Here is a 24949-nt window from a genome sequence, read left to right on the forward strand (position 1 = left end):
GCGTGGAGCTTGTGCCGTTTTTCCTCCATCTCTCCCTCAGGGAAAATAATTAAGAAAACAGTGTTTTGTAGCGTTTCAGTTGAAGAGGAAACCCTTGGGGCTCACACACTTTGCCACCTTTCTCAAGGTATAGGCTTTTGTTTGGTAAGAGAACTTAGATGACTTTTGGAAGAAGCGAAGATATAAAACGTGTAGCAGGAAAGGGCACGTGGCATCCAAGTAGGATAGGCCGTGGATTCTGGGCCAGTGAGAAAACGCTAACACCACCTACTAAAGTGGGAAAAGCTTCTTGAATGGATGCATGAGCTGGTAAGAAAATAAAGGCTAAGCGGGGAAGGGGGGCGCTTTCCAAGTAAAGATGAGAAGGGGGGCAGGTGCTTTGAAACCAGTTTTCTCTTGGAAGGAATGTGCTGAACCAGGTTAACCTGAGCGTTGGTTTCCCATCTGTTGGAGCTCAGGGGACCACAGAGAAAACCTAGAGCTCCCTCCACGGAGGGGAGACTACAGCGGCACCTCGGTTTTCGAACATCTCCGTTGGCAAACATTTCGGTTGACAACCGCTGTAGGCCCGAAGGCAATGCTTCGGTTTTCGAACAGGCCCGTGGCCGCCGCCGAGGGCAGGACCCTGAGGCCCGGCTGTCGCTGTGGATGCCTCGGTTTTCCAACGCTTCGGAACTTGGGTGGGCTTCGGGAACGGATCCCATTCGAAAACCGAGGGACCACTGTAGTAGGAAACTGGGGCCTCTTTTAGGGGAAAATGATACGATCATCTTGATAGACATAGAAAAAATACTGGACGGAGTTTCCATGCCCCATTCATGATCAAAAACAACAAAACATCAAACTGGGAACAGAAGGAAACATGAAGCAGAGGAAACGAGCGTTGCAGTGAGTGGTTCAACGGGGAGAATTATCCCACTTTAGACGGAGAATCAGCCCGAGTGCCACTTCCCTCGCTTCTGCGCGAAGCGAGACAAGCCCCTCGCCCAGGGCGGTGGAGTGAAAAAGTGGAAAATGCATAAGAGGGGGAAGGGGAATATGTTCTAAAACCAGATTATTGTGGTTGCAAGTGTGCTCCCTCGGGACCAAGGGGAAAGCTGTCATCCAGGTTCCCCAATAAGGTCTATTTCACGTAAAGGAGGTGCCCAGGTGGCACAGCCCTGCCTGCTGGGCACTGGCGCTCTGCTTGGCCCGGGCAGGCGTCAGGTGGAAAGCAGGAACCCCTTTACAACCGCTGACTCGGACTCGGACGGCTAAAATCCGCGCACCCCGCGCCGGAAGTGAGCGGTCATGGTGCCGGAAGCACCGACGCAGCGTGGGAAGCGAGAGGGCGGTCGGGGAGTCTAACAGGTACGGAGTCCGCGACAGGCCCGGTCCGCAGAGGGCCGTTGGCTTTTATTATTTATAAAATTTAGGATCTCGGTTAACTACAGACCACGTCCCTTAAGTGTCTCTCGTCGGGGTCCACGTATCTACAGGTTATTAGATTTAATAACGTAGCCAGGTTGCTCGACACAAAACCAATGCATGAAAGTCAACCTTATTTCTCTGAATCAGTTTTAAAATTAAATACAAAAAAGAAAGATGCCGTTTCCGATAGCGTGAGAAATATTAAGCAGCTGGGAGTCTTCCAACACCACGTACAAGACACGTTCTGGAGAAAATGATAAAGTTCTTTTTTTGAAAGGCGTTCGATGTAAATTAGCGAGAACCATATACCGTGTTTATAAATAAGAAGGGTCGTTATTGTTAATATAAACCGGCAGAGTTAGTACGATTTCTGGCCAACCCGCAACAGGTTTTCCTGTGGAACCGGACGAGGGAATCCTCAAATTCCCGTGGGAGGACACGGACAGCCGGGCACCTGGAGGGGGCGGGGCTTCAGCGGACGCAGGGACTCCCCGGTGCGGAAGGAGCCTCTGGACTGGAAGCCTCGGTCCTTCCAGGTTCCAGAGAACAAAACGGCCGCCCGGGCCCCAGGCGGGTTAAATGCCCTCCTAAGCTCTGGTCCAGCACCCTGTTCTCACCGGAGGGGAGCTGTTATAATTACTGCTTGAAACCCAACGGAATCAATGTCTAGATTTGATTTATTAAAAATGTACAAGTTGCGTAGTAAAAAAAAAAAAAAGTCTAACCTAGTGACGGACTTGGGGGAACATTCTAAAGCATATGGCAGGTAATGTAAAAATATACTTAGTAATGAAACGATGAGGCATTCTTTCAACGAGCACAGGACACCAAGGGGGCTGTTCATAATAGATTATTGTCCGTAATAATCACATGGAAATAGTAAAAAAAATATATCAGATAAGTAGAGATTTAAATAATGAAATTCCATTTTAAATGGTGAAGTTGGTATAAATATTTATTTGAAGAGATTATTGCTCATCATAATCACTTTTGGATTTAAGCAAATGATCTAGTGAATATATATGTCAAATAAGTAGCTTTAAACAATAAAATTCCATTTTAAATTGTTGGTATAAATATTTGAAGCATAATACCCATTGGTGGTAAATCTTTGGATACATGGGCACTTTAAATGTATACTGCTGGTTTTACATACCAAACTGGTACAAACTTTGTAAAGTATACTTTGTGGCTTCTAGGAATTTCTTCCTAGAAAACACTCAAGAAGACAAGATGGGCTCAGATAGGATAATCACTACTACAATTAGTAGGAGTGAAAACTTGGCAACAATCTAAGTTTCCAGTGATTGAGATTGTTATACTTAGGTCCATAAAATACATTACTCTGCAACCGTCATAAATATGTTGTAGAATAATATTGAGTGACATGACAAGATTTTTCAAGATAACATTGTTCTGTAAAAACAGGGGCAACCCATTATCGCCTGTGATATGAGTCCCCTTTTCACCCTGCCCCTGCACACATCCAAACCTGGACCGAGAGCTGGATATGCAACAAAATGCTAACAAGTGTGTATCTCTGTGGTTGAGGCTTGTCTGGTCAATAAGTCTTTATAAAGAGAAAAGTCAAACCCACCCTTCAGGATTCATGTGAGGTGGTTATAAAACAGTATCAGTGAGATCTTTTGTTACTATACAGATGGTTCTCGATTAACCATGGTGTGATTTAGGATTTTTCAACTTTCAGACGGTGTGAAAATGATATGCATTCATAGAAAGTGTACTTTGAATTTTGAATTTGCATCTTTTTCCCGGCTAGCGGTATGCGGTTCGATAATCTTTTGTGATGCTGGACAGCAGTATCGAGCCACGGCTCCCAGTCAGCCACATGATCATGAGGGTCAACAAAGGATACTCCACAGCGAACTCATTATGTGAGAGAATTCTGCTCACTGTGGGCTCATACGCATGTGAGGTAGGCTGGGCTAAGCTATGATGGTTGGTAGGTGAGGTGTATTAAATGCATTTTCAAGTATTTTCACCATACGACAGGTTTATCAGACATAATCCCATTATAAATAGAAGAGTATCTGTCATTTGTTCTGGAACTCCATTGGATGGCAGTATCTAACTTCCCCAGAAAATGCTGCTTTTGCTGGACAGGACAGGTCATCCTGGGTAGAGTTCATTCCCTTGTGGGTGAGGGTTACTAATCCGGTAGATGAAGTTCATATCAATATCACATTCCATACCCTGCAGATCTGATGCCACTTCCTTTCAGGCTTGCCCACCAGGATTTCCCACAGAAGGCTCAGCCCTTCCTGTAGGATTGGGCACAGGGCTTGCTTAGCTGGGTGGGTTCCAGCGCAGAGGGCCCCAGAGGTGGCCTTGGAACCAGGAGGCCTGGCCTGGCCTTGTCCCTATGCTTCCCTAGACAGAGAGGAAAATACATATAACATGAAATTTGCCTTTTTAACCAATTTTAGGTGTACAGTTCAGTGGCATTAAGTACACTCACACTGTTGTGCAACCATCACCACCATCCATCTCCAGAATTTTTTATTTTTTTTTAAATATATCTTTATTGATTTCAGAGAGAGGAAGGGAGAGGGAGATACAGAGATAGAAACATCAATGATGAGAGAGTCATTGATCGAGCTGCAACCCGGGCATGTGCCCTGACTGGGAATCGAACCCCGATCGCCCGGATCCTAGGTCGACGCTCAACCGCTGAGCCACGCCCGGCCGGGAATCTCCAGAATTTTTTCATCTTCCCAAACTGAAACTCTGTCCCCATTAAATACTAACTCCCCTCCTCCCCCTCCATCCCAGGGCCTAGACCCACTATCTACTTTCTGTCTCTATGAACTTGACTATTCTAAATGTCTCATCTAAATGGAACCATACAGTATTTGTCCTTTTGTGACTGACTTATTTTACTTAGCATAATGTCATCAAGGTTCATCCATGTTGTAACATTTAATTCCTTTTTAAAGCTGAATAACTTTCTATTGTATGGGTATCCTACATTTTGTTTATCCATCTGTGGGTGGACATTTGGGTTGTTTCTACCTTTTGGCTACTTGAATAATGCTGCTATAAACATGGGAATGCAAATATCTGGTGACTAGCCTGATTTCAGTCATACCCAGAAGTGGAATTGCTGAATCACACAGTAAAGCCATTTTTTAATTTTTGGAGGAAACACCACGCTTCATCTGTGATTCTTAATGGGAGTCATGGGGGCCATGACCATGTCATACTTAGGATGTCTGTGCCTGTGGGCGTTTTGCTGGGGAGAAGTTCCACAGTTTCAACAAATTCTTAGAAGTGTTGGTGATTCCGATACTTTAAAAACAACTGGATAGTCTCTACAGGTTCTTTTAAAGCCAGTATTTTCGGATTCTGAGACTTGTGAGTATAGATTTTGGATTAAGGAGCTGTATTTATCCTGCTGGCAAGCCCGGTGAGGGGCATGGGTGGTGAGAGCCCTGAATGAGGAGTTGAGCTCAGAAGCCTTTACAGGTCCAGGAGGGGGTGAGAGTTAGAGAGCCCTGGGCCTGGAGACAGCAGGCCTGGCTGTGAGTTTTGTGCCATGGCAACCATGTGACCTTGGGCAAATCTTTTCACTGCTCTTAACTTGTTCCTCATTTCTAAAATGGTAGTAATACCTACCACCCAGTCACAGGAGGATCAGATGCAATTCTGCAGGTAGAAATGCTTTGCAAAGGTAATAGGGGCTTGGACCCATTCATTGAATGGACAGCCGAGGTCTGGTTCAGAACGAAACAGAAAGCATTTTGTAAACTCTAGGTGAAGACTGTCTACCCTGTGAGTGCCCTCACTATGGTGTTAATCATTACTCCGCTGCTAAATGATTTTCCTTGTGGCTGGTCCCAGCTTGTTCACACCTGTCCCTGTCTGGCTCTGGTTGGATGTGGGTGAAGGCAGGTCCAGGGGCTCCAGACAGATAGTCTCCTGTCTGAATCCTGCCCAGGTCTCCTGTCTCTGCTTCCAGGTGCCCCTTAGATGGGCCTGTGAGGGCCCAGACATCACTCCTGAACTCACCCAGAAGTTTCCAAGAGGGGACCTAGTGTGGGTCAGAATCTTAGGAATAAAAGAGACCCAGGTGAGTGGAGAGGAACTTATACAAAAGGTGCCCTTGTAAAATATTTTTTAAATGCCTAAAATTTTATCTGGAACAGTGGATAAAACATATTTTTACAGTTTAAGGGGGAAAAAAGAACACCCATATTCCCAGTATTGAACCTAAGAAATAGAATATTCCCAGGACATTAGAAGCTCACATTCTCCCCCATTTTCTTCCAGTGGCATGCCTTTTCCTTCACACCCCACAGAGTAACCCCCATCCTGCATTTCCTGCTACTCTCTTTGTGGTAAGAGTGTGTGTGAGAGCTGTTGGTAGACATTTAGGGTATCTTCCAGATTTTTGCTATATGAAAGATACTTTTGTGCTTCTCATAATATGTGAGATTTCTGGTTGCTGCTTTTAACCTTGGTTACATGCTGGAATGGCCTGAGAATCGTTTAAAAATGCTGGTGTCCAGGTCTCACTCTCCGAGATTCCAATTTAACCCATGTTAGGTGTTGCCCGCCATCTGGACTTTTTATTTTTATTTTTTATTTTATATGTTTTTTTATTGATTTTGAGAGAGAGGAAGGGAGAGGGATAGAGAGATAGAAACATTGATGAGAAAGAAACATCACTGATTGACTGCCTCCTACACACCCCCTACTGGGGATTGAGCCCACATCCCTGGCATATGCCCTGACTGGGATTCAAACCAGCAACCTCCTGGTTCATGGGTGGATGCTCAACCACTGAGCCACATTGGCCGGGAGCATCTGAAACTTTTAAAGCTCACCAGGGATTTCCAGTGCGCATCTAAATGCAGACTTGGGCTGTACAGAATTCTATGTTCTTAACCAGCAAGTAAGTAAATATAAATCCCACAATGCTAGAGCAGTAGTTGTCAAAGTGTGGTTCCTGGGCCAGCAACACCAGTGTCCCCTGGGAACTCCTGAGAGTACAGGGTCCTGGAGCCCATCCCAGGCCCACAAACAGCCACTCTGGAGGGGTAGTGCCCAGGAGTCTGTTTTTACCAAGCCTTCCAGGTGATGGTATGTGATTCATGCTAAAGTTTGAAAATCTCTGACCTAGATTACTTGACATTTGCATAAGAAGGGGATCCTACTGAGAATAGCTTCCTTACCTTCCGTCCCCCTTCAAGAAAAGACTCTCTTCCTACTGTGACAAGTAACCAGGAGAACAGGTTTTCAAACTGTCCCACTCCAGTGACATGCTTCTCAAGCCCAGTCAATCAGCAACAGCCTTGCTCCAGTGACCAGGCTTTCTTTGCTAAAGGTTATTTCATGCCTAAACTCTCCCCAGTACCCAAGCCCCACACTTCCTGAACTCTCGATAGGAGGTCAGCAGGTGGCTGTGGTTAGTGCCTAGGGAGCCATGAATCCAGCATTTTGCTTCCGCTGTGTATGAGAAAATGAAATCATTCAGTACAGAGAGATGCAATGGAGACTGAACTTTGGGAAGAGGAGACGGACCTTTCTCTGAGTGTGAGATTTTTGAGCAGAAACTTTGAGTTGGGAAAGGGGTCCTGCAGGTGTCTGCGGAGGGGCCGGGTTTGAAAAGGGCATTCCAGACATAGGGACAGCAGGCACCAAGGGCCTCCTGCTGGGACGTATTTGGTATGTTAAGGACACGAAAGGCAAGGGAGGCTGAGTTGAGTGAGCCAGGCGGTAAATGACTGCGGTTGAATGGCAATGGGGCCCCATCATGTCTCTGGATTTTGCTTTGAGTGGTAAGTAAATTGGAGAGTTTTGAGTAGAAAATCATGTCCTGACAACTGTTTTGGAAGGAAAAGTCTAGCCATAATTTCTTTGTAATGCCTCCTTTTTTTTCTTTTTGAAATTGTGCTGCAATACACATAGCATAAAATTTACCGTCTTGGGATTTTAAAGTGTGCAGTTCAGTAGCGTTGACTGTATTCGCATTATTGTGCAGTCTCCGGATTGGTTTTCATCCTGCAGAACTAAAACTCTATAGCCATTAAACAACAGCTCCCCGTTCCCCCTCCCCACAGTCCCTGGCAACCACCATTCTACCTTCTATTCTATGAATTTGACCACTCTAGGTACCTCATATAAGTGGAATCATACAGTACTTGTCTTTTTGTGACTGACTTATTTCACTTGGCATAATCCTCATGTTTCACCCATGTCGTAGCAGGTGTCAGGATTTCTGTTATTTTTGAGGCTGCATAATAGTCCATTGAATGCATATACCGATGTTGTTAACCCATTCAGCTGTTGATAGACACAGGTTGCTTCTACCTTTTGACTACTGTGAATAATGCTGCTGTGGACATGAGTGTACAGATATCTCTCTAATATCTTGCTTCCAATTTCTTTGGATATGTACCCAGAAGTGGGATTGGTGGGTCATATGGTAGTTCCATTTTAAATTTTTTTAATTTTTTGAAGAATGCCAAATTATTTTACACTCTTACCCATGGGGGGCACAATGTCTCCACATCCTTTCCAACACTTAATATTATTTTAAAAAAATTTTTTAACCCTCACCCGAGTATATGTTTATTGATTTTAGAGAGATGAAGGGAGAGAGAAAGAGGGAGGGAGAGAGAGAAACATCAATGTGAGAGAGAAACATTGATTGTTTGCCTCCTGTACATGCCCTGATCAGGGATCAAACCTACAACCTTTTGGTGTATGGGCCGGCACTCCAACTAACTGAGCCACCTGATCAGGGCTAGATTATTTCTTATGTATCTATAAGTAAAATATATATCTTTTTTCTTTTCCCTTTTGGACAAATGGTAGCTTGCTATATACATTCCTTTACACTTATAATTTTTCATTTTAGTATATACATTTATCATTATCCTTTTAAAAAAAATAGCTGCATAGTATTCCGTTGCATGGATATAACATAATTAGCCCTACTACTAGGCATTTAGGCTGTTTCCATTTTTCTGTATTACAAATAGGGCTGCACTGTATAACATTGTCATTTCACACATTTTGCAAATATATCTATAGGATAAATTACTGGAAGTGGAATTAGTGAATCCAACATTATATATATTTCCATAAATCTTGGCAAACTGCCCTCAGAGGTTGTACCAATTTACACTTTTATCAGTGATGTATGAGGCAAGGATCTGTTCTCGGGCACACTGCCCCCCCCCCCCCCCGGCCACACACAGCCCCCAACAAAGGTGGTATCTTCAAACTTTTGGATTTTTGCCAGTCGGATGAGTATTTCAGTATAGTATTAATTTGCATTTCTTACACCCCCATGAATTCCAGGTGTAAGTATGTTATTTTAACTATAAACACTCATTCCTGTACTCACTCATTCACAGTGTAAGTACCTCTTACACACCAGCTCTGTGTTGGACACAGTCAGGAGCTCCTGTAGGTGAAGGAGTGAGCTGGAGTGCCTGGGCCTCTCCTCTCCCAGATGTGCAGTTTGGGGAGAAGCATTTTTAGCTAAACATTCAACTACTTGTGAAAAACTTACATACATGTATCTATCTGTGCATCTATATAGCATGTAACTTATACACGGAAACATACTTGCCTTATATACTGACAATAACAGAAATGATCTTTGATTAGAATTTTTTTCTCTTTTCTGTATTTTCCAAGCTTTTACATTATGTTTACAATTAGGTGATTTCTCCTTTGTTTATTATCTGAATTTGCAAGGAACATGTATAATTTTTGCATTTAGAAAAAAGAGTTTGTGACACAAAAACATCATGCATAGGTTAGCATGTATTTTAGATATATTTAAAAAAAAACACAGGAGAAGAATGTTCTTTCTCTTTGGTGATGATGAGTTTGAACAGGAAGAGGTAGAAATCCATTATCAGAGCTCCTAGTGTGGTTGGCCAGTGTTCTAGGACTTCCCGTCCCAAATTCCAGCACCGACCTCTACTCACCAGAAAAACTGAGGGACTTGTCTCCTTGGCTGAGCAATCTCATCTGCATCCAACAAAACAGGAACTGAGCAGTTTATTAGTCCTGGAAACCTGGCCCCAGTGCTGAGGCTGGGAAGTACCCTTTTTAGTAGCCAGCTTCAGGCTCAGTGTGCAAGAGTGACCCCTGTTGGTGGAATTAAAAAATGCCCATGATTGGTGAAACTCTTAAGATTGCTCTGCCTGAGACTGTATGTTTTTACGGTGTCTCCTGGCTCCTTACCCCAGCTGCATGCTGCTCCCTGCCTCTCTATGCCGCATGTCTCCGCGGGCTTGCCTGGTGTTTTCCTGGGAAAACCAGACCTGGAGGCTTGGAGGATGAAGCCACAGGTGTCACCAGCTATTCAAACTTAGCAGGCAGGCTGCTGTAGGGCAGGGGGCTGGCTTTGCTCGTCAGCAGGCAGAGTGTGGTGACTTTCGAGCTAAGGGACAGACTTGGATCTGGGAATGGACAGCTTGTGGGAGCCCTAAGCAGGCAGCCATTCTGCTGGACAAGGGCATGGAGGAGGGGGCTGCACCCTACTTGAGGAAGGAGGACTGGAAGGAATGCCTAGGGAGGAAGGGCAGGCTTTCTGGGTGATGTCACACCTGTAAGAGCATTTCCTCTCTACCTGGACAATCTCCGCTGGGGATTCTGACAAGACTGACCAGCTCCTGGATCTGCACATATAAGAGCAAGACCTTGGATGGAAGGAAGTTTGGGTTGTCATTTGGCCAGAGTAATGTCAGCATTCATCCATAAAATAATTACCCGGCACACCCCGTCCATCACTGGGTGCTGAGTGGGAGTGCCGTGTGGAGCTCGGGCTGAAGAATCTCGCTTTAGACACGTGGAGCCTGTCTGTAATTCATCAGCATTGCTCTTTTCCCTGGGGCACTGGTCTAAGATAAAGAAAGCTGGATGCCAGAGGAATGTGCCAGGCATTCTGTGCTTTGAGAAAATATGACAAAGCACTTTTCAGAGCTCATCACCACACTGAAGTCCTTTGTGACTGTATCATCTCTCAGATGCCTGTAGAGCAGGCCTTTCTCCAGAGCCCTCAGGCCCTGCAGGCCTCAAACCTGCTCTCCTTTGATGGGAGAGGGGCAGCCCACGTGTGGATCTCACTGCGCCAAGTGAGGCTGGTTCAGGGCTTACCCTCTTCCACTGGGGCTCAGCATCCCCCATGTTTGTGGGTTCTGGTGTCTGGAGGCTCCTGCTAAAGAAAGGAAAGGATCCAGGAGTTCTGGTACAAGGACGAGGCAGTTGGTCCAAGAAGGACTAAGAATCCTGGTAACTGATCCTCGTGAGTTTTCCAGGCAAGGCCTGGAGGGGAATGCAGCCTGTCCTGGTTGTACCTGGTGATCAGAGCTCTGCCCCAGCCAAGAAGACATGGACACAGACCCCAGCAGGCAGCTTCTGTCTGACTGTGGTTTGGCCCCCCAAGCCCAGATGTAAAGCCGTAGAGCTGGTGTGTGCTTCCCAGAACGTGAACCTTCCTGCAGGGTTGGTTTTCACGGGACATTGGCTGGAAGGAAGGGAGAAAGGTATATTCTAGGGGGACTCTGGTTAGCCAGGTGAAGGGGCCAAGCTGTAAGATGCAAAAAAGGACGAATGGAGAACTGGTATCAAAGCCCTCATTTTACAGACGACAAATAGAGGCCAAGAGAGGGCTAGTAGGTGGCCCTGGGTCACACAGCAAGTTAGTGGCAGAGTTGAAAGGGAACTTCAGGTGCCCTGGGGACCTGTTAGGGGCTCTTGGTAGTAGTCCTGTTTCCTCTGCAAGGACTGTCTAGAGCAGTCATACCTCCTTTGGTCCTTGAGGATCTTGATCTGTCTACATATAGGAAGGATTCTAACTTACTGAGCACCTACTATGTGCTAGGTACCCTTACTATCCCAACCTCTTAAATCCATTTTTCAGTCCTGCCTGGAAGCATCATAGAACCCACTTTCCTGAGGAGGAAACTGAGGCCCAGAGAGGTTAATAAGACCCTTGTCCACAGTCACATAACTGGCATGTCTGACCCCCATTTCAATCGAAGGTCTCTGACTGAAAGCCAACCACTTGCTTCTCGAGGGACTGCTAGGTTCCTACACCAGGGTCTCTAAGGCCACTCTTTCATGATAATTTAAAGAAAAAAATTGAGACTTAAGAGCCCTAAATCCCATCTCACGGCGATCCCCTGGCAAACGGGGCTTGCTTCTCTCTCCTCAGTGGCCTCCTTTGGGAAGCCGCCAGCGCGCGTGGGACTTCATGCCTGTGCCCGGCAACCCTCACCCTGGAGCCCCGGAGACGCGCTCTGGGCGCCGTGGCCGCTGCTCCGAGTCCCGGGTCTCCAGCGCCCTCACCCGGCGGCTGCCGCGCCTTCTCGGCCCTCCCGGCTCCGTCCGGGGCGCGGGCCCCCGCCCCACTCGGGGCGGGTTGGTGGCTGGGCTTCTGCGACCCGGGGAGGAGCCAGCGGCGCTGCTGCCAGAGCGGCAGCTATAAAGCCGCGGCGCTGGCGGGCGGCAGGGAGCGAGAGCGGAGCGCAGCGCGGGGAGGTCGAGCCCGGTCTGGCGAGCCCAGCGTCTTGGGGAACACGGCAAGGCCTGAACCCCGCTTCCTCAGACCAACTACAGCTCTGCCTGCCCACGCCCGGGAGCTCGCGGCCGGGTGGTTTGCTGCTGGACGGGCCGGCCCCTGCGCTCCGGCCGAGGAGGCGTGGCACCGCCTGGGCTGGGACCCGGAGGTAAGGGGGCCGCCGGCGCTCGGGCTGCGCGACTGCCCAGCCTCGGAGGGGAGGGAAGAGTGGGGGTCCGGCGGCTCCGCCCGTCGCAGGGAAAACGTCAGCCAGCATCGGCTTCTGTTTGTCCACTCTGTGCTGTGCAGCCCGCCTCTGTCCATCTGTCTGTCTGTCCATGCGTCTGTCACTGCACACGCCCCTGTCACTGTCCTCTGTGAGATCTCTCTGCGATCCTGTGATCCTTTGCAAGCGACAGGTGCCCGGGGCGCCAGTGTCCCCGGAGCGCATCCCGCGGAGGGGCAGACCCCTGCTTTCCTAGAGTCCGCCTTCTGAAGGGCTTGCAGGGCTTGCGCCCAGGACAGTCCTCCGCCGAGGGACTGCTCGCAGGGTCAGGTTGCAGTCCAGCCGACAGAGCCGCGCGCGCTGCACAGTGGGTGTGCGCCTGGAAACAGGTCTGCGCTTCACTGCTGGGTCTCCGCGCCTTCTTCTCTCTGGTTCCCCCTCCTCCCCCCGGACCGCGCTGGGCACCCACCCAGCGCGGCGCTGGCACGGACCGGGTGGAGGCAACTGAACATTAGATGACATGAGGGCTCCTGCGATGTTGAGACTGAGATTCCAAATCTGGCATCTCTGGAAGAGGGTTCAGTGGTCCCTGACAAGGGACCTCGGCTCCAAGAAAGGTCAAATTAGGTTAGAAGGAAAGGCAGGGACCTGGCAGAGCACAGGCCAGGGCCATGGCCAGGTCTCCAGCTCGCCACTCTGGGAACGAGGGCCAGAGACATTCTGGAACGGACCGGTGGGACGCATGTGCTCTTGAGAAAGGAGCTCAGGGCGCCGAGGTCCTCAGCCGCAGTCTCGCTCTCAGCGCCCTCGGCGACCAAGGGTCCAGCACTGCACGCTGCCAGCAGCCGGATTTGAGGTCCTGAGTCCTGCTCCCTGCAGCCAACGTTGCCCACAGGTGAGAACTCCCTTTGAACTAACCTTTTGATGTGTGAGCCAGTGCCTGGCTGCAGCTCCATCCCGGAGATGGTAAGCCTGGAGCGAGTCTCCATTCCCGCGGTCTGGAGAGAGAGCCGGAGCGCACCCAGGGGGTGGGGAGCCCAAGGCTGGGCATGCCCAGGTCTGCGCCACCATGGACAGCTCCCAGCCGCTTCCTCCTTGCTGGGTCCGTGGCCCTGGGTCTCCGGGAAGTCGCGTGCTTCCCCCTCCCCCCAGGCTCAGGACGTTAGGGCGCAGGGCAAAAGAAGAGGGACGGCTAGTCTGCTGGAGACCCACTAGGGTGAGCCACTCAGGAGAAAGAGAGCTTGTGGTTTATGACCGGTCCTCGATCAGCCTGCAGCTGGCTCTGTACAGGACCCCGGGTGTGGTGTCACCGCAGGGCCCCTAGAGCATCCACGTAGGCAGTGAGATAAAGGCAGACCTAAGGCGGCCGGGCTCAAACCAATTTCTGTGTGTGTCCAAGGTCGTATTCCGTTTTATTACATTATTTCGTGGATAAGATATTGGGAGCATATGTTAGTTTCACAGTTGCAGTGACAGAACGGAGAAGAGTCAAACAGGAGTGTGGGTGCATTTGCAAAGGCAACTATGCTGCTTCCTGATCCTGTTTTCTCCAAGGGGCTTAACACTCTTAAAGAAGCTTCCAGTGTTTCTGCTTTAGCCCAGCATTTGATTTTCCTAGTTGGTTGCTTGGAAACGTGGGGGAACCTGTAGGGGTTAATTTGCAAATGAAACATGTCCCTCTCTGGATAAGAATGACCTTGGCTGGGGCTCTTCTTTTTTGGCATCTCCATGTATATAGAAGTGTGAATCTTCCTCCATTTAAAAAATGTAAAATTCAGGTCAGCTTCTGTTTGTGATTGATTAGGGCCCATGGAGAGTAAAAACAATCGAGCTTCCTTTTTTTGGAGACGGTATCTGTGAGTTTCCTAAAGTCACTTAAGCTCTGTGCCTCTGTGCCTGCTTCCTCATCGCTAAGCTGGAGACAACACTATCTAGCTTGCTGAGTTGCTCATGAGAATTAAGTGGCACAATTAAAACTCTAGGCCCAGTGCTGAGCACAGAGAAAAAAAGCTCTTAAAATGGTTGTGATTACAGGTGTATTTTAAAGACAGCTGAGCATTTCTTTTGACTTACGTTCACCAGCCCTCTGCTCTCTCCTAACCTAGTAACTATTTCATAGGGACTCCATCTCCAGTTTATTTTCACGTTCGAGAACTTGATGGAACCGATGAAGGTGCTGGAGTTGATCACAATGCAAAAAAAAAAAAAAAAAAATCTATTTCAAAGATAAATGGAAGAATTTTGTGAGACGAGTCAGCCGCCTGTTTTCCCCACCCGTACCACCTGGAGGCAAGATAAAGTAAGTCATTTTCAAACTGTCCCCACAGCCCTCTGGCCCCATTGATCTGTTCTTTGTGATCCTTCTCAAAGAATGCAGGACCTTCCAGGGGCCTCCTTGTTCCCATGCGGGTGAAGTCCTCTTGGATATTGATGGGGAATGACCCCATGGCCCCACTTCTAGGGAAGTGGGAGTTCGCTGCACTGGGCAACCCCGAGGCTAGGAACACCCTTCCCCCCCCAACCCATAGACATTCCCATGCGGGAAGCACACCTGTTCCTTTGGTGTGAGCCTGGCTTAGCTGTGAGATCCTGACCAAGACGCTTGCTGTGCCCAGGACTGGCCACAGCTAGATTTCCTTCTGGCTCCCCATTTGGGTAGAAACCACCAGTATGTGACACACCACAGAAGTTTGGGTAATGGAGTTGTAATGGGCCCAATCTTACACTTGCATTTATTTTCCCCCCCTAAAGCGTATGTGGTATGTGTATGTTTCTGCAAATTTCACATTCTCATGCTAAATTTTTTATCTTTTTTTTTCTTTTCGTTAGAAGGCCAGAAGTAATTTCAGCTCCCTCTACCTGAAGGCAGTGGAGGTACAGGACCATGCAGCCCACAGATGCTGGGAGTCTTCTTGTGACTGTCACCACCCAGCAGCGTGAATGGAGCAGGAGGGCACACACAGGCCCTGGCTGACCTTGAAGACCTGGCTGTCTTCTCGGGACTCTCATCCAGCTCCATTTCTGGTAGGACAACTGTTGAACTGTAGAGCACTCTTGCCTTGCAGGGTTGTGAGGGATAGAAAGAGGCTCCCCATGGGTCCTCTGGCATTCTGTCTTTAGCAGCAGTGTCCCAGTCCCTGGGACAGACAGATGGAATGGCAGGAGTGGAGTTCAGTAGGGAAGGCCAGCGGGATGCATGGGGTGAATCAGTCATTCTCAGGCTCCCTTGAAGCACCCACTTAAGTTACCCTTCCAGTGCCTTTGGGTGATATCGGCAAAGCAGCACAATTTTATTTTGCATTTTGCATCGATAGTTACAGCTCAAAAGAGAAATGCAAGCAAGCATGTGGGTTGGGTTCCTAAAAGGGACAATATTATGTTTATGGGTTGCAGCCAGAAGATCCATTTCCATGAACAACGCAGGCTTCATCTCTCTTTCCATGTGATGGCAAATGCCCAGATGTGTGATCTCGTCAGTCATGAAAAGTTAGCGCCTTTGCTCGGCTTTTACCATCATGTGGAGGCAACTTGCTTTCCTCTGAACAGCGAATAGGCAGGGATCACATCCTTACTCCTGTCTCCGGTTAGGTTAGGAGGTTAGGAGTGGATGTGCTATAGAGGGAGACTTCTCGGTGCTGAGTTCCTTTTCACTGTTTTGCCAGATGTTCCGCTGGGCCCTGAGCTTCTTTCCCGAGAACCTGGCCCATGGGAACTTTGTTAAACTGGGTAAAACTATGGTGGTTACCATAGTGACTTTTATTAATATCTGCGCCTCTTTGCCACAGCACAGTCTTTCCAGGGGCCATCCTAGCTTCTCTGTAGATCTCCCATCCTTTCTTTTCCTCTCTCTGCTCTGGTGCCAGGCTGTGTTCAAACCTGGCTCTTCAGAGGGGGAGCTGCATGCAGAGAAATGTCATCATATATGCATTTGCTTTCTGCTTGGTTCCCTGGGTGCCAGGAAACAACCCCCCACACTCCCCAAGCGAGAGGAACTGCCACTTCTCTGCCCTGTTATTCTCCAGGGCCATCTCTGTTGTGTTCAGCTTGGCTCCAGGAATGCAAGTGCCCCCTTCCCTTCCAGGTGAGTGAGTCCTGGGGGCACAGGCAGGCCGCCTTCCCCAGGCTCACTCAGAGCAGATTTCCTCTCCAGCTCCGGACAGTCTGGCTCCTTGCACTGGGAAATTGCTGAGGCATTATCTCTGAATCTCCTGCAAGGGCAGCCATGTGATAGGTTTAGATATAACTTGGGTTTAAAGTGCTTTAACCAGACAACTGCTTTTGAAAACCCCGTGTGTTTCTTTCTCTCAGCTGTCTGTAGGAGAGCTTAGCCACCAGGCATTTTCTGTCTCGGAAGGCACATCGAGGAGCTGGTCCTCTGGCATGTGAAGAATCTGTGCCAGGACACTGCCTCTGCTGTTGGTAGAAATCTCAGGGGGCAAGAGGCCAGAGGCTTCCCCAGGCTGCACCATTTGGCTCTCCTGGGGTCACAAGGGAACTCTTTAAAATGCACTTCCTGATTGGGCAGATCTGGGGGACAGGACCCGAGCACCTACATTTCTAACAAGGTCCCAGGTGATGCTGCTGGTCTACAGAGCTGCCTACATTGTTGCTCACTTTCTGTGATTCTAAGTCAACTCTTTGGTATAGCTTCTTATGTCCAAGTAGATGGGGCCCAGCTGGCCCATGTCCTCCTAATGACCTTATAAAGACCCTTCAGATTCTTGGAGATAATTATTTGTCGATCTTAAGCTGTCTTATCAGTACACTAAATATCTGGGACCCCTTTGAGTTCCTCTTTTCCCCGTCATAATAAATTTTCCAGAGCTCTCTGGACCTGGTTACTTTTAAGTGCATGACCATTGTGCAAATGGCAATTTATCTTTGCCTGGCAGAGGCACTCGAATGGGTATTAAGAGATCACTTGGGGATTTCAGCCCACTCTGCTTCTAGACACCAAGAATGCATGTTTACATTTAAACAACTTTACTTGACTCTAAAGATCACAACTTTTTTTTTTAAAACCTGAAAATGAAATTGAAAGCTCATTTATCTTCCTCCCTCCCCTCCCTGTGGCATTCCTGTGTTCGTCACAGATCACAGATGCCTTCTGGTGAGCCCAAGGGGCAGGTGTGCGGTTGCATAGTGTCAGAGAGAAATTGACTACAGTGTTTTGATCATGTTCTGTGTTAGGCATTGGTGGGGGCAGAATTGGATGAGCGATGCCTGCCCTCCAGAGCAAACTGTCTAGTGGAGGGGACAGATGTCTAAGCCAGAAGTTGTTGTGCTGCATGATGGGGGCCAGGACAGGTGGCTCAGGAGTAATGGCTGGCAGGGGGCGGGCCAGGGAAGGGGAAGCCAGAGGACATCCCAGAGAACTTCCCTGAGAAGGGGGTGAGGTGACCTGGAAGGATCAGCAGCTTATAGGGATTTTCTGGTGAGACACAGGTAGAATGTGGAGAGTGCAGTTCAGAAGGCCTTTCACACAGAGGCAGGGCTATGGGGAAAGATCCAGAAGTACAGACAGACCTAAACCTCTCATTTCCTGCAAACTCTCAGGTGTATGAAGCTCCTTACCTGCCTCAGGTGCATAAGCTCCCTTACCTGCCTGGACCTTGACCTTGGGCTACACCTCTCAGAAGAGAGAGTCCTTCTGAGCAGCTATAGGTCTCTGGGCCCTTTAATCTCTTAGACTTGTAGTTTAAGATTACTTTAACCATAAACTGTTGTTTTTTTTCCTAACAAACTCTACTAAATCCAATTTATAGACCCAATAAAAGTGGCTGGACTGGGAATAGGGCCTCAATTTTTGTCTTGAGGCCCCTTGAGGGAGTGCACAGAGCTCTGTGTGTTCCAAGGAACACAGTTTGAAAACTTTTCTCTGTCCAGGATCATTTCATTTTATTCTTGGCAGTTAGATTAATTTTGTTACCTTAGTTTTATTGTAGTTCGTCTCACTGTGTCTTCTTCATATTCTGGTATGTTGTTGGTTTTGTGAAAACTATATTCAGTAACATGAAATCAGACTTAACCCGTGTGTGACACCCTAACAAATATGGGGCCGTGGGTGGCCAGTGGGAAAGTACATGGGACAGGTGATCCTGGTTCCCTCGATCCGCAGACCGGCCTGGGAGGTGGACAGTGGTGAGCCCAAGCTGCCCACTGTATCTGCTCCCATGCAGCATGCCCGCCTTCTTTCCACTCTCCGGGTGGGTCAGTGGTGTCTGTAGATGCGTGATGAGGACACGGATGCTCACAGGTACAGAGCTGGTGAAGGATGGCACCTTGGGTGTCTGTCTAGTCCCTAGTCTAGTACAGTCACTCACCTGCCTTTTTTCCAGGCTCTTGTCCTTGCTTTGTGCTGGGAACAGTTATTCCCAGCTTGGTCTCCTCGAGACCCCCCCCCCCCCCCCCCCCCCCCCCCCCGTGTCCTGGGTCCCCAGACCCTCCCAGGCTGACAGTGGGTGTCCTAAGCTGTCTCCTAGCTGTAAAGAAAAACGGGAATGAACCTCACAAGGAGTGAGTAGGGGAGTCGATTTGGGCAAACCATTAAAAAAATTTTAAAAACAAACTGGCATTTTATGACAAGCCTATTTCAAAGCTGTGTTAACAGTCCCTGAGTAATCCGCTCGTGTGCTAATTTTCCAAAGGTTTGGGTTCAGGAAAACCTCAAACATCGTGGCTAAGTACTTTTCCTTTCCTTTAAAAATTATGTTTATTTTCGGAGGAATTCAATCCATATGTTTCAGATCCATTTCCGTGTTACTCAGCAAAAGGTTGTTTTCCTCCAACTGCTGTGCCTCTCTCCTTTCTCTCCTCCTCCCACAGCCAGCCCCAAGCTTTGCCCACCTGGAGCTCACAGCTGAGCCCCTGCTCACGGCTGAGCAGCTCCACAGTTTTTTATGAGACCCAGTAAATGTAGCCACCAGAGGCCAAAGGAAAAGTCAGCAATACTGATCCTGTCTTTATTCAAAATTTTGGTATGTGGTTCACTATGGATTTTTTGCATGAATTCCGAATTTCAAATGTTGCATTGCAATATTACTTATTTGATGGCTGAGTTTTTTCATGCTCTCACCTCATCCTGATCCCCACCCTGGTGAGCACCCCCTCCAGGGCTCCTTCTGGTTGGAATGAGCTGGTTCCCTTATTGTTGGTGCTGGTTCTGCTGCATCTTTTCCAGTGCAGAGATCCATCCTGCCAGAGATGGGCAAACCACTTTTGGGGATGCTAAAGGCACCTTGGGCTCTTAATCTAGCTGTGGACTTGAACTGGGGGGTAGGACAGACACGAGCTCGAATTCTGTGCTCTGCAGCCGGTCTCTCCCCTCCTCCCTGGCTTCCCTCTCTTTGTGGGGAGAGAAGAAATTGTGGTTTTTCATAGTAGAATGTTTTGCTAATTCTGCTGGGCTGATGTGTCACTCTGTCTGTGACTTCTTAAGAAAACCCTGAGTTCACCAGATTTCTCAACTCACTTCCTGGCATCGAAAGAGCAAGCAGTGGTAGGATTTTGCCTTTGGCATGTCCATGTGTACCAGTTGCTTCACACTTAAATGATTGTTGTAAAAACACAAAGGCACAGCCATCTCAGTGGTGTCTGCTTGGTTTACAGCTTTGAAGAGGCTTGGAGACTCCTCCGACCACATAATTGTGGGTTGTGCATATGCATAAGCCTTCCAGGTGGCTGAGAAAGAGCTTGAATCTGTTTTAAATTTTAAAATCATTGGGTAATGTTGTTACAAATGGTAACATATAAACATATCCTGGGATTTTCTGAGAATGACCGTGCAGTGAAGTTCATTTTTGCTTTAAACATCCCCATATGCAGTTACTTTAAATAAGCAGCTATTTTAAGCATGCAAAAAAAAAGAAAAAAAGATGCTTTGATTCTATATTGCTTAATAAGCCTGAACTTGAGCTTCTGCTCTGCTGAGGTTGTGTGAGGACATCACCTCTCCAAGCTCAGGGGAACACAGAGCGGGAAGTCACACTTTGAATTGATTATGTGTATCTGGGGGAGTTTTCAAACTCTGGGAAACTATGGGCAGCAGCCACTACCCCAGTGAGGTGGAGAGACACACTGAGGACCCAAGGGACATGGCCAAGCGAGAAACTGCATCTTCTCAACAGGGCCCATTGCTCTGTAAGTCCGTTCCCTTGGAGTGCTATGGAGTGTGCAGCAATTATCTGTAGAACCCAAGACAGGGTCCCAAATGACTTCTCTTCCACTTTGCAAGTTATTATTGCAATTACAGACAAACTGTACCAGGAAGGATTTCCATAACGGGTGCCTTTTTCCACAACACTTTTTGAACAACATTTATGCAGACCTAGCAAGTGTTTTCCACAGAGGTTTGGGTCAGCTTCTCTCTACTGGTTATGCTCAGAGCTGCAGAGTGCTTTGTGAGTGGATAGGGCTGCAGCAGCATGCAGGGCCACTGATGTACACTTTTCATCCTGGGCAGCCCAGACGGGGACCTTGAAACCCAAAACGTACTCAAAAGGAGGCTGCCAGGAAACAAAGGAGCAGACCAGAGGTATCCTGGGTGAGCGGCTCTCATCACAGGACTCTGGGTGCGTGCTCTGGGTCCTACTGCCGTGTCTGATAAGCCACCCGCCCACTTATCGGCCTGACCTGTTTACTGAGAAAGATACAGGGGCTGGAAGCTTCGAGTCAGTGCCAGGTGAATCAATAAAACCACAGGTACTGTGTTTGCTTAGCTAGTTTGTCCAGCAAACACTTGTTAACCAACCTCTCTGCACCAGACACGGAGCCTGCATAACTCATGCTCCTACTGTACAATTCAAGGTGTGGTGTGGTCATGGGAATGAATAAGAACACTGAGAGAGGGGGGTCAGAAAAGTGAGAGAACCCCGTTATTCCAGCGGAACTTAATGATTGATTTGAACACTACAAAACAGAGGTAGAATTTGTCTGTTGATTGGAGAAGGGCTGTTTGGAGGAAAGCAGATCAGACAACCTGGTACGTTGAAGGGTTTGGTGTGGCTGGGATTGGGGACAAAGTCAAATGTGGTACGAGATGAAGCTTTGGAGTGAGGGTTGCCCAGAGAAGTCTTACGAGAGCAGCCTTACAAGAGTCCCTGGCTCCTAATGCGCTCAGCATGATGAAAATGGCCAGAGCTGCCCAGGGTGTAGTGGGCAGCAGCCTGTGGTCGTCACAGGTGGAGAAGTCAAGATATAACTTGGCCTTGCACGTAAGCATGTTAAAGCCTTTGCCTCCGTTTTCAACATCATCATTTTATTTCCTGTGAAAAGACATCCGATTCATTTGTAAAATTTTACTAAAAATTTTTAAGTGACCATTTTACGTATATGGTTTTCCCAAATTTTCAGTCATTTCCATAGGAAAGATTGCTGAGGCTGAAATTATGTGGGCCAAGGTATATGGACACTTTCATGGTTCTTTATCCATATAGTGGCCTCTAAAGTTTTATTTAAATCAACACTACCACAGACTGCACAGCAGCACTATTTTCACAGCATTAGGTAACTCTTAAAGTTTAAAAAAATCATTTCAGGAGGTGAAAAATCATGCCTGATTACTTAAGTTTGTGTCTCCTTGATGACTAGTAAAGCCAAAGACTATCTCATCTGTTTGCTTAACTAGTTATTTTTTTCTCTTAAGAATTGTCCCTTCATATCATCAGGCCTGTTTGTGGAGAATCCACGTACTTCTCGTCAGCATACCGGGTCTCTGTACGCATCTGTCCAGTTCTCTCTTCCCCTTTTCCTTTTCAGTCATTTAGTAACTCATGAGCAATATTTACACGTAGTCCAGTCTGTTGGTCATCTACTTCTTGATCTTGACCATCCACATGCAGTTCTGGAGTCTTCGGGTGGTCGCGCAGATTGATTCCCAAGCTCTTTGACCCATCTGGAATTTATTTCTGTTCATGCTGCAGAGAGAGATTCTAACTCTGTTTTCCCTTCAATTTACTAGCCTGTTATCCAAGCACAGTTTTGGGGAACAATCTTTCCTTTCTCCATGGACTTGTGCTTCCTCTAAAAGCTTATTTGATCCAGTTACCTGTGTGGAAGATGTCAGGAATGCGATAAGGGTAGCATGGCAGGAATTCAGCCAGACATTTGATCTGACCATCTGGGCGGACCGCACAGATTCCATCCCAGTGGACCAGGACTGGCTGTGTCTCCCAGGCCAGCTCTGTTGGCTGCTCTGCTTGCAGAATTGAGCCAAATGAGGATCAGTCTGGTGGCACAGGGGGCTGCTGGCTGCCTATGAGCTACAGATTGGGCTGACCCCGTTGGGGAGAGAAGCTAGACAGCGCTTCCCTGCAGAAAGCTTATCTGCGTGTCCCTCAGTGAGTCACAGCCTGACAGAGACCACCCAGTGGGGCTCCCACACATAGCCCAGACTAGTGAAAGCCTGGCCCAGAGGGACATCACAATTCTGAGCATCATGTGCAGTCCCCCACCCCCAAAATGGGAGTTTGTGCAAGGTTTTAGTCACAAGTAGCGTAAGGAAATTTGTTCATAGCTTATGTCAAAGTGGTAGCTGAAGTCATCTACCCGACCTCGGGGTTCCCAGAAGACCTCTGTTAATACAGACCACGTAAGGTATCTGGTGTGGCATGGTCATGTGTCCTTTCTCCCCTCTGCCTAGGGGTGCTGGGAGAGGTGAGCTCATGTTTATTTATTTATACAGCCTCAGCACCTATTGAGGATCTGACAGAGTCAATGCCTGCTGCCTTTATGGAATCAGAGAATGGATGGATGATGGATGGATGGATGGATGGATGGATGGATGGATGGATGGATGGATGGATGGATGGATGGACAGATGGATGACTGGATGGATGGATGGATGAGTGGGTGGATGGATGGATGGATGGATGAGTGAATGATCACTGATGGAATGTGGCTGGCTTTTCCACATCGTCCCACAACTGGGATACTTAAGGTTGATTGTGGCAACTCCTTTTTTTTATTTTATTATTATTATTTTTTAATCCTCAGCCAAGGATATTTTTTCCATTGCTTTTCAGAGAGAGTGGAAAGGGGAGAGAGAAAGAGAGACACATCGATTGGTTGCCTCCCACACGCGCCCCAACCAGGACCAGGGGTTGTGCCTGCAACCGAGGTGCATGCCCTTGACCAGAATCTAACCCAGGACCCTTCGGTCCATGGGCCAATGCTCTAACCACTGAGCAAAACTCGCTAGGGTGTGGCAACTCCTTTTAAACTACTGGTCTTTTTCTTTAATAAAATCCTGGAAACCTTGATTTAATATCCTACTTTAGTACTTCCTAATTCCAGGCTTTAGTTTTCATCAAATGCGTGTTTACCATTGCACCCTTGAAGAGTCTTTACAAACCATCTTTTCAAAAACCTTAGTTGATGTCAGAGTGGGAGAAGAAATTCATTCTAAAGAGATTTGCAGAGTAATTGATGTTTCCACTGTTTCTGGTTATACTTGAAATATTTCAATTCTTGGTATCCGGGCAAAGATGTTGAGTTTATCCTTCCCTTTAACTTTCCAAAACCTGTGATAAAGTGAAGCTGCTGGCCCAGGTTCGGAGACCACTGGGAAACAGCCCCGCCTGACACCCGGGGCTCTCCAGCTTCCTGTCCAGTTGCTCTTTCCATCTCAGACTCTGACGGGTTACGGTCCTGCTGACACAATGCTGCTTTTCACTGTCTTGCTGCTGCAGGTACTGTTTTGTCTGCCCAGACACCCAGCCAAGGACTGCTCATCCTCCCTAACCTGGCCCAGGCATCGTCTTCTCTGGGGAGAGGCCCCTAAGCCTCCCTCTCCACTGTGTCAGGAAGCCAGTGCTGTGTAACAAAGCACCCCCAAGCCCGGGGCTTAAAACAGCAACTGTATTTTCACTGTTCTGTGTGTCAGCCAGCTCCGCTGGTCATGACTCCTGCCTGTGTCTGCAGGCAGGCTGGCTGGCCTAGGGTGTCCTCACCCACGTTTGGCATTGCTTGCTTTCTACCGAGGGGATGAGGGTGACTCTACCACGTATCCCATCACCCAGCAGGCCAGCCTGGGTGTGTTCTCAAGGCCAGGGCACATTGCAGAGGACATGGGTCTGGGAAGAGGAGGGAAGGGTGAGGGGAACGGGCCGTATTTATGATCAGTCCGCCTTTGATAGAACTGCCTGCTCTGTGGTATTGTTGCATTTGGATGTATTTACATGGTGACACTTTAACTTGTGAATCCCAAAACTGCAAATGTGTCCTGGGCCTTGCCTTAATCTCAGCTGGCATCAGAGTTATCAGTCAGTTTGCTTGAGATGTGTTGACTGTCTATGCTCCAAGTGCAGTGACAAGGACAGGTTGGTACTTGAGAGTGGGGGTTACCCAGAAGGGATGTCTTGACTGTCTGTGTTCCAAGTGCAGTGGAGAGTGGGGGGAGCGGGAGTTCAGGAGGGGACATGCCACACAGAATCTCAGGTGGGTGTCCTGAAGGCAGGTGCCAGCCGTCAGCTGCTACAAGGCTGGTCCCAGACCCGGAGGAAGCCCCATTGCCCCTTTCACCCTTCCCAATGCCCTTGCCTTCAGCTGGGCGTGGGAGGTCTCACCAGCCGTTACCCACAGTGTCAGCAATGCAGTCCCAGAGGACTGCTCCCGCCCTGCCCACACACCCGGATGTTGACAGGGGCATGGCTCCAGCGCCAGCTTGAATGATGGTCTCATCACTTTTAATATATGACCGTGGAGCATGGGCAGGCCAGGGTGGTGACATCACTCTGTTGCAATCCTGGGTCAGTCTTGCCGCCTTTCTG

At 48.2% G+C, this 24949-nt stretch overlaps 1 protein-coding gene across 1 annotated transcript in view; it reads left to right on the forward strand.

The window, feature by feature from the left end:
* Positions 1-11914: 11914 nt before the first annotated feature.
* The window catches only part of CEMIP (cell migration inducing hyaluronidase 1), a 104208-nt gene continuing 91173 nt past the window's right edge, over positions 11915-24949 (forward strand). Inside the window, exon 1 of the mRNA XM_081124738.1 lies at positions 11915-12125. The gene's annotated coding sequence lies outside the window, so the exon portion shown is untranslated. The remainder of the gene's footprint in view (positions 12126-24949) is intronic.

Source organism: Miniopterus schreibersii (genome assembly GCF_964146895.1).
Source record: "Miniopterus schreibersii genome assembly, chromosome: 22".
NCBI lineage: Eukaryota > Metazoa > Chordata > Mammalia > Chiroptera > Miniopteridae > Miniopterus > Miniopterus schreibersii.